At 37.3% G+C, this 11,006-nt stretch overlaps 1 long non-coding RNA gene across 1 annotated transcript; it reads right to left on the bottom strand.

Annotated features, from left to right (window-relative positions):
• Nucleotides 1-2,332: 2,332 nt before the first annotated feature.
• Nucleotides 2,333-10,363, bottom strand: LOC115927435. Its single transcript, XR_004065630.1, has 4 exons — nucleotides 10,231-10,363; nucleotides 7,285-7,511; nucleotides 6,638-6,863; nucleotides 2,333-5,204 (listed from the first exon to the last, which is right to left on the bottom strand). It is a non-coding gene; the product is annotated as an uncharacterized LOC115927435 (long non-coding RNA).
• Nucleotides 10,364-11,006: the final 643 nt, after the last annotated feature.

Here is an 11,006-nt window from a genome sequence, read left to right as displayed (position 1 = left end):
AATAAAGTTTATTGAGGGGGTGCATTAAAAGAAAACATATGGAGATAATGAATAATTATGCAAGGTAAACCAAAAAAGCCCAAATCTATACCATATAGATGAATACCAAGGTTTGATTGTTCTAAAACGACTGCAGGATTAAATAAATTCCTATTATGCGAATGATTTATTTAACATGAAATGGGTATACATAAACATTGTTAATATCGTGATATCCAATAGTCATACAACTTAAATAGTTTCATACACACTAAGCAGTGGCAAACCCTACACACACAACAGCTCTTACATCTATTTGTCACATATTGCAGCTATAATCTTCTATAGATTTCTTGTGTTAGAATATTCACCACATAATGTGTATAATTTTGTTAGTTTTACACTAAGTATTATGGAAAGACATAATAACGTATTAGGTTCAACTTTGCATAATGAACTGCATAATAAATAAATGGCAGGAAAAAAAAAATCTGAATTCGTCTAATTGCTACGCAAATTCTACCTTTAATTAAACGTAATTAAACGGCGTGATACACCCTTTCCTGCATGTAAAATACACGACGTGTAAATCGATTTCCACACAATCTGTCACAAATGGGATCCATCCTGAATGGAAAAATGTGTATGTACGAAGGTTTATAGTTCGAGATGGTGTTATTGTCCTGTTTAGGTACTTTGTTCAACTTTTTGTCTTGCGCTTTAAATTGATGATTCAAACTTTGTAGAGTGATAGTTCATGCCATTACATATTTTTAGAATCAATTTTGAAACACGGTTACATTAAAAACATATTTTAAAAATTAATTAACCTAATCTATTTTGAAGAGCGCCCTCGCTTTTATCCTCGTATCGACGTACCTAATAATATTGCACTTTACTTTTATGTCAGCTTTTTTTCTGGTCAATATAGAGGTTTCTTTCAGCTAGATTCCTTTCGTGTGCATTCAACCTTCTTTCAAATTGGTCTTACAACTGATTGGATTCAAATGTTTGTCCCTAAACGGAAAATGTGCTTAAATAGCGCATTGTTCTTAATATGTGTGCCATGTTTTGTCAATGGAGGCTTCTAATTGTAGCCACTGCCCCCTTTTAAATATAAGACGGATTATCTACAAACTATATTAAAACCGTGTAACAATTTAGGAAATTTATCAAGGAGAATTACAAAAAATGATTATAGATTATTGAAAATAAAATTTAGCCATGCCCATACATTCAGTAGAATTGCCTTAGTAAGATATATTGAATGTCTTAAATCATAGATGTAATTTTAATTTTAACGGGGCATTGCAGGAAAATGTGAAAAATAGTATTTGACAAAATATTGTGCATCAGTTTATAAAATGTACATTGTATGAGTGATGAGGGGCAGCATTGTAATGAAAAGCTTGACAATTTTGGCCCTAGAATATAGTTTTTTGATTTTGTTGTTACATAAGGGTTTTCATGACATGCAGTGAAATCACAGGGTTATATCAATGCCCTTCTAGTTCCCAATTTGCGACATAGAGTAGAGAACACCGATGTGTTTTGAACAGCTATCATGTTTCTGTGGAGATCCAGAATATAATCTAGCTCTGAGCAGATGTTTTACTTTTCTCGGAATCTCACAGCCCTTAGTCCAAATATTTTTACTTTATTTTAGCGGCGTCCTACCGGTTTCTCGTAATATGATGGACCAGGACTCCCCTCTCCAAATCTCAACAACCCATTTCACATCAAGTCTCTCTTAATCACACCAAGGCACAGCTGGCAGCCATTATACTTAAAGTATGTGGCGTCTACACTCAGGAGCGGATCCAGCCGGCGAAAAGAGGGGGGGGGGGCAAATCTTGAGAAAACAATTTAGCGCCGACTAAGCCGGCCGGTGAAAAATGAAAAAACGCGGGGGGGGGGGGGGGGGGCTGGGTGTAGAAGCACATTTTTTTTTTTGGGTACAGTTTTAGAGGAAAAATTTAGCGCCGACTCAGCCGGCTGTGAATAAGCCGGGGGGGGGGGGGGGGGTAAGAGCACATATATATTTTTTTAATATATTGGGCCCACTTCGTGAGAAAATATTTAGCAGCGATTCATCCAGTCGGTGAATACGCAGGGGGGGGGGGTGTAATATTTTGTTTTGGTGTGGGCGAAATTTTTTAAAAATTTTTGGGCGCCGCTTTTGTTTTTGTTTAAAAAAAGGTTACATTTACGTTATTATCCTATTTTTTTAAACATTTTTTTTAGACTAGAGGGTGGGGGGGGGGGGGGGAGCAGGGCCGGAAAAATCGCCACGTGGATCCGCGTCTGTCTACACTGACTTAATGGCACAAACGAACAATTCAAAGACATGAAATTGCAAAAGAATAAATCTCATCCAGTTTGAAGTACATGTAGTACAATACTGATAAAATCGTTTATTAAAGATATAATTCTTCTGTCAATATTGTTAGAAGAAACACATTCTTGGTAATAATATAACGTCGGGTATTTAGGGTAGCTGAACAACAACAAATGTAAAAACACATAGATGTTTATACAGGCAAATAAAGTACAAATTGCATTCAGAGAAAGGATCCATCACCAAAGAAAAAAACAAATTATAATAGAACCTACAAATGTACTCGTTATTACACATCTCATGATTGCAATTAATATAAAGATGTCAATACAAGTTGATACTATGAAAGAGAGAAAAGACTAATGCACATGCCTCTCAAAAAAGACATACAAAAGACATAACCTCGCACTCATCAGAGCGAAACTGGAGAACATAGAGCCAAAATAACTACACTACTTTAAGATCCTTTTCTTACCAATCCAACAAGTCTGAAAATTTGAGACAAAAGGCATCATTATGTAATTGCTGAACTAACCCAATTACACATTCCTCTATCGATTGATTTGCTTGAGAGGAATACCTATAGGGGGGGGGGAGGGGTATCTGAAATGATATGTGACATCCCATCAAGGAGTGAAAAGAAAAGTAAAGGAATGCAACATGATCGACCCCTCCCACATATGCTCCAACTTGAGATTCCAGTTATCTGTCTAAACAATTAATTCAATTAATAAGAGCAGCAGCCCCCCCCCCCATGACATCAGTGCCCTCTCAGTAACTCAACCCATGCTAAACTATTAACACTACCGATTAATTATCAAAAACCAAGATCATGACAAGATATCAGTTGAAAAGTCTTAAACTGCCTATAACAGGAATATCAATTATTTAAGTTAAACTTACACTGTACATGCACTATGTATTTTCTGAGAAGACTGTAGGTATTTGTTTAACCTTTTCCCTCATAAAAGATAGAGAGATTATATAAAACTTGCACACCAGAGAATTCGAAAATTTACCAGCAATTACCCTTAGCTTAATTACCTAATGTGATGGGTGTATTTTTGCTACCAAAGAATACATGCCAAAATAAAATCAATATGATTTTAAAGAATTGTATACATTTGAATGTGGGCAATTCAACTAAAATTGACCATGAGCCGAACTCATGAAAATTGGCAATGACTTCAAAAATATATATTTCCTGTAATGACAAATTTAGTACCAAACACAGGAAAAAAGGTATACAAATAGGAAAAAAATCACCCCGTTCTTTTCTTTGAGTAGAATAATAATATTGAAAATTGTTTACGCATGGCTTAATTGGGTTAACATCTAGCAAGAACTTTAGTACCCAAAAAATGCTCCAAAAAGAAATTGTATAGCAATTGTAAATAGTATAACCTTATATTTAAACAATTATGTTCAGAGTATAAGCTTTTGTTGATACCTAAATAAGACTTATTACTTATTGAGCTCTAAAACTCATACAGTTTTGAATTAAACCGACAATGGGTAATGAAAGAAATGAAATCCCATCGCAAACACAAATAAAAGCAGTCACAAAAAGTCAACACCACCCTCTCCTCAGAAAATACTTGCCTATAATTGTGATTTCAAAATTCTGTAATAACCGATACATTGGTTAATTGGTGTGAAAAACCTAAATACAAGCTAAACATAATGAATAAAAAGATTGATTAAAAAGATACTTCATTCTGAGATGACTCTTTTGTAATTAATCAAAATTGTAATAATAATCATAATGCATGTAAGTACTTTAATTGCTGATTTAGAGAGAAGGAGAAAAAGTACATGAGAGGGGAGGATAAAAGAATGAAGAATGGAAAAGAGAAGAATGAAAAACAATAATATGGTAAGCAAAAATAAATAAATACAAACATGACAAAGATAATTAAAATCACAGTTGGTTGTTAAGGAGTTGTACGATATAGGGAATAATTGAAGTGCGGTGTCTCTCAGTTCTACAATAGGGTATAGTTATGTGTAGAGAGTTTCATAGTTCATGGCAAGAGGTTTGGCGACGAGTTGGCGATAGAACATAATTCGATCTCGTGATGACTTAAACAGTTTGAGAGAAAAGGATTCAAGAAGGGCAAGACGGCAAGAAGTTAGACTCTGGAGAGAAACGAGTGGTTTCATACAACTGTTCTTATCCAAGGATAATACAGCAGACACGTTTCTGCACTTTCTTCAGACTGCAAGATAACTGTTCGGGAAATTGATGTGGACCAAACTGGAGAAGCGTATTCTAGCGAAGATCGGATATATGTCGAGAAGATGTCTGCTAGATCTTCACATGATACTCTGAGATGTCGTAAATGTATAGTCGCTTGCCGGCACTTGATATCATATCAAACACTTGGAAATTCCATTTGAGATCTGACTGTAACTCCCAGAATTGTCGAAGTGGTGCAGTTTTGGATGGCCTTGTGGTCTAGGTGCAGCATTTGAAGGGCTGGTTGGATACACTTGAGGAAAACTTACTTGGATTTGGTTTTGAACTGCTCACGTGAGTAAAATTCCTTGTCCATTACTAGCTAGTACTTCTGTACTTGTCATGTCTAGTATAGTTACACAGAGTCCAGTTTCTCTCCAACTATTCAGTTACATACTGTGCAATGCAGTGAATGCTCCTGATGGTAAAATGTATCTAAATCACTGACTGTTCTTGCCCCTTTTAATTCTCCCGCAAGATGTCTGAAATGACCATGGTTATTTCAAAATCGCATGTCTTTTCAACTGGAGTTCACCATTCTTTGGGATGTGCTGTTTTGTTTTGGGGAAACCAGGTGAATATTGCTCCACTGATAACTTTGGTCGAGCCATTTGATGCAGTGTTGAAGTTGTTCCTTTGCTAGTAGCTCTATCAAATAAAAGAAACAAAAGAGAAAAGAAAAAATTCATTAAATTTTGATAAAAAGTGAAGGAATAATGTAATAACGGATGTTGAGCTTGAGCAAAGCTGCAAAGGAGATAAAAAAAGGGACACCAATCAGACTACTGTAAGATAATTTTTCATTTCAACACTTCGACACAAATTTCCTTACGTGCTTGAGGCTCTATTTTGTTTCCTTTGCAGGACTTTATCTGTTTCAAAGTATTGCAGACTGCTGGCCTCAACTTATCTTCACATTACTGATTTTTTTTTAAAATAAATAGTGTATAATATAGGCTTAAACACTATCATTTTAATCTTGAATAAATACCCTTTTTACTTTGTACAGATTAATGTGGCACATTTAAACATTAATATGAATATCATAAGTAGGTGTTTCTTCTAAATGATCCAACAGATGCAATACTAATTGGTAAAGATCGAAAATTACATATCTTGAAAACAGTCCAACATGAAGAAAACTGCACGTTCTCGCAAAACAGTTTATGTTATGCCTCAACAATAACGTTTGCTGTAAAAAGTGTGTGACTATTTCAACACTCTATGCTAGTGGGAGGCGGGTCCGCCAAAACATATATCTTGAGATCAAAGTATCATAAGATTAAATTTTCATTCCTGGATTTTGTACAGTTTGGGGTTTCAGAGATTAAAAAATAAAAAATAAAATCCCTCCATTGTGTAAATTCTATAACGTTATCTGTATTAAACAATGTGAGAGTTTTTTCTATTGGCATAAAGAGAAATCCTTATGTGACCTTTGACCTACTTACCCCAAAATATAATCAGATTGTCTTCCTAAAGTGATACATACATGTACTATTAGCAGGTTTGAAGTTCATACCTCAAATGATTACTAAGATATCGCAATTACAAGGCTTAAAACGCATTCATTAAAAAAAAAAGTGGCAACAACCAAAGGAAATTGGAAATGCCCTTTAGGCTCCCTGCACCAAAAGCAGGCATGGTGTTAGGACTTGTATGTGACAGAAGTAATTGTGAGGCAAAAGAAGCTGTGAAGGTGGAAGGATAGCGAGGATATCGTACATGATCAAGAATGTCAAATGCAATCAGATCTATAAACGAAACTTAAAACAGAATTGGGTGTACAGAATCATGCTACTTGTATGACATCAAAGTATGCCCCCCCCCATGCCCCATGCTAAAACAAAATTCACTCAAATGTGAAGATGCAAGGAAATTTATAAAATTGACTTAATCTCTGGGAAAATCACAAATGATGGGAACACTGGATGTAGCATTAGGTGTATAGGATCATGCTACTTGTATAGCATCAACGTATGACCCCCGCCCATGATGATTATACGACTGAGAGTGCGTCAACCATGATCACTGCTGTTAGTGAGACAGCCCCACATCCATTGCTGCTTCGATGTACTTACCCCAATATGTAATTTCTTTCATAGCAGGTAATTAGCAGGCAAGTGGTTGTGTCTAAGGGTTGAATAACAGCTTCAATTGAGGCAAAGTGTCCCCAGTGCTGTCAGCTGCACCATAAGCAGGCACGGTGTTTAATAGGATTTGTTACAGAGGCAATTGTGAGGCAAATGAAGCTGCGAAGGTGGATGGATAGCAAGGATCTCCTACATCTTCAAGCATGTTTGGTTTCTGTTCATAATAGATGCAATATTAACATGAAATTACACTAATTTTATGACAGCTAGCATTCAAATCAATGTGAAGATGTAATCAAATTTATAAACGTAACTTAAAACAGAATAGGGTGTACAGAATCATGCTACTTGTATGACATCAAAGTATGACCACCCCCCCCCCCCATGCCCCATGCTAAAAGAAAATTCACTCAAATGTGAAGATGCAAGGAAATTTATAAAATTGACTTAATCTCTGGGACAATCACAAATGATGGGAACACTGGATGTAGCATTAGGTGTATAGGATCATGCTACTTGTATAGCATCAACGTATGACCCCCGCCCATGATGATTATACGACTGAGAGTATGTCAACCATGATCACTGCTGTTAGTGAGACAGCCCCACATCCATTGCTGCTTCGATGTACTTACCACAATATGTAATTTCTTTCATAGCAGGTAATTAACAGGCAAGTGGTTGTGTCTAAGGGTTGAATAACAGCTTCAATTGAGGCAAAGTATCCCCAGTGCTGTCAGCTGCACCATAATCAGGCACGGTGTTTGATAGGGCTTGTGACAGAGGTAATTGTGAGGCAAAAGAAGCTGCGAAGGTGGATGGATAGCGAGGATCTTCTACATCTTCAAGCATGTTAGGTTTTCTGTTTGTATTAAAAAGATGCAATATGAAAATAAAATTAAAAAATTGCTCAAACGGCATTCGATCACTCCAATTTGAAGATGCAAGCAAATTTATAAAATTGACTTAAATAATGTTTGGAAAAATCACAAATGATAGGAACCACTGGATGCTGAATTGGGTGTATAGGACCACCCTACTTGTATGGTGCAAAGTATAACCCCCCCCCCCCCTTATGGCTTATATTCATGACTGAGAGGTCAACCTTGATCACTGCTGTCAGTGTAAGGGTTGAATAACAGCTTCAATTGAGGCTTAGGGGGGGGGGGCTAAGTTTTCAGAGGGGGGGGGGGTAAAATGTCCTTTTGCGGTAATTGTCAGGGGTGATTGTCCAGGGGGGGGGTAATAGTCTATAGAACCCTATAACAACACGTACTACACCGATGCAGAATTAGGTGCATAGGATCATTACCCCCCCCCCCCCCCTCCCTCCACTATAAATAGCTTTCCCTGAATTGTTCAAGTCAGTGCTTATTGTGTACTACTGTATATGCCCTTTGCTTGTTCGTATACAACAGTAATTACCAAAACAATAACATTTTTTTCTTCAAAAATAGAGTTGGGCCAGTGTATGATCCTAAGAAACAATTTTACCCCAAAAAAATTACATTGATAACTCATTTCAATGAAAACATATAAAATCTGATTGATTAAAATATAATGAAATTATAACATAAAGAACAATTAATATACTCCATCTACAAAATATTCAGTGAAAAATCCTGGTTATTATGTGTTAATGGCCAATAACATGCTGTCTGCTCCATAATGCATCATCATTCCATTTTGCCATTTAATGGTCCCAAATACAAAAATAGATAGTTTTTTGTTTTTTTTTCAAATCTTGTGATGTGTATTTCTAACAATGAGTTATTCCTATCATTCTCTATCTTTATAAAAAAGAAAAATAATAATTGCAAATTACAATTATGGATGTGGCTCTTTTACTTGTCCTTGCATGGCCCTAGCTTGACTTCCTGCAGGGTACTTTGTGCCAAGTTATTTCTCTAAGAGTGGAATTGATGTGAGGAATATTGCCATTTTCAGTAGGGGCACTGGTCTGAGAATGAAGATTGTCCGCATAAACAAGAATATCCTGGTAAACGCGGACAAGTCTCGACCTAAAAAAATAAGGATAGTCTGCAATTTTCACAGACGTTTTTTCTTCTTCGGTGCTCTGCGGGTACAGGGTTCCTGATCCGCGTGCTGGCAATTAATGCGAAAAAACGGATTCCGCGTAATAAAATACCCCCAGTTCACCGTCTACTTTCTATGGGTTGTCCGTCTTCCCTAGGATTTATTGTTCATAAAAGTGAAAGTCTCTGCGTAAGTGTAAAATGCATTATGGAGCATCATCGCGGATTTCGTTTTTCGCATCACCAACGCGCGGATCAGGAATCCGGATCCTTCACAAAAATGTGGATGATCCTTATTTTTCTGGATGCGAATGGTCTGCGTTTACGAGGGTATTGTCGTTTATGCGGACGATGCTTATTCACGTACCAGCACCCCTACTGATTTTGTGAATAAACCATTGTTGTTGTTTTTTATCGTGTAGGCCTATATAATCTACAGACATGTGCAAGCATTGCGCACAATGAACCGTTAGGCTATACTGTGCAGAGTCCTTGAATGAGTGGTGGAATATTTCACAAGCATGTCAAGAATTTGTAGACAATATGGTCATCTTGACTATAAAATAATTATTTAAAATGAAATACCTACATAGTACATTGGCTATATAGTGCCAAACATGCCAAATGAGGAGAGTGAGCAGCACAAATAGCCGCAGTATTATCAAGGTTTGCCCAAAATTTCATTGAATTTTCTGTTGATCTAGACAGAGTCTATCATAAAGTCTATCGATGCGCAAACGCTAGTGAAACAAAGTGCAATGGAATAAAATCAAGCTTTCAAGGGGCATTTTTTGCAGTTTTTCAACACGATTTTGAGCTGTGACTGTGAGTGTGAATCAGATGAAATTAAATAAGAGAAAAAGATTTTCAACATGGATTTCGATTTTGACCCATAATTTCCTAAAAAGGGACCATTAAACTGATTATTTCATTCAAGTTGGTAAGTGGAACTGATTTATTATAGCCTAGGCCTAATTTACAATATAGGTCTAACATGCATGAGGTAAAATGACATTTTGGGGGATTTTGGGGGCAAAACGCTACGACCTGAAATGGCCGTGGCGTTATCAAGGGAATGTGTATCTAGGCGGTTTCCGTCTCTAAAGAGAGAGCCGACCCTACACCAATATAAGAGGCTAACGAACGAAAGAGACGGAAAATTCGGTCTAGAAATCTACATGCATGTGTGGAAAAGTACTAGACTAGGCCTAGATAATAGGAAATGAGTTTTATGACGTCGATACCGGTTAATTAATGGCTAGACCTTATGCATTGAAATTATAGGAGTGTGAAGTGGAATTTGGTATGCTCAAGTTGGATGAATTTTGATTGTACAACACTTTTCGTAGAAAAATTGCCAACACACACACACAAATAACGATAGAATCACACACAGAAAAGTTTATATTTGGGACTAGATCTAGATTAGGTCTCATGAAATACAAAGGCAAATGGTTTTCAAACAATATTAGTCCTTATAATTAGACTCTATCGATTATTCCTCTGACTTAGATGAATATCTAGATCTATATATTTAAAACTTACGGTATACATTGTAGATATTTTTGGAGTGAAGACAAGGAACCACCAGCAGGGCAAGGCTAGCTGCGCCGACCAGCTGAAACTGTATCTGATGCTAGCCGCAGGTATGCGAGCTCTCCGGGTCTAGCGGGGACGCCGGCGGTCGACGCCAGTCCTGGACGTACTGCAGAGAGCTAGCCTTGCCGGGTCGCGCTAGCTAGCCCTGCCAGCTAGGCCGGACCCATGGGGAGCGTCGGGGTTTTAATGCCCCCTTTTCCTTCCAAAAAAAGCCAAGAATTTTCAAATAAATGTTCAGTTTACGCATTCAAAAATGCCTCAGAATGTACCATAAAGCATCTTATAGTTCAATTTTTTTGCGGGGCCCTTTGGCCCCGGACCCCACGCCGATTTAACACTTCATGCCCCTCCTTTAAAAAAAAAACTCTTGGATCCGCCGCTACACAGCGGGTCGAGCATGATGTATTTCGCATAGGCTGCACTCCATGATAATACGCACGCGTATTCCGCACAAGCATTCCCAGCAACTTACTGTTACAGAATATAATCTAAAGGCGACGATCTACAGAAGCTGAGTAGCGCGCGCGCGCTGGAAGACTTGTTTCCTCAGTATCTTACTGGGTCATCACTATACTCTAGGAGACAATATAGTTCCGGTACCTTACTATTGCAACTATATCACCTAGGTTATCAGATTATATTCTGCTCTGATATTAACCGACCACATTGGGTAATCCGCTACGGTACTTTGCTGACTCGATTATTGGTATCAGGTGACATGT

This window comes from Strongylocentrotus purpuratus, unplaced genomic scaffold (genome assembly GCF_000002235.5).
Source record: "Strongylocentrotus purpuratus isolate Spur 01 unplaced genomic scaffold, Spur_5.0 spur5_scaffold_20, whole genome shotgun sequence".
NCBI classification, from domain to species: Eukaryota; Metazoa; Echinodermata; class Echinoidea; order Camarodonta; family Strongylocentrotidae; genus Strongylocentrotus; species Strongylocentrotus purpuratus.
The sequence above is the reverse complement of the archived record's forward strand: the minus strand, read 5'-3'. Positions and strand labels throughout refer to the sequence as shown.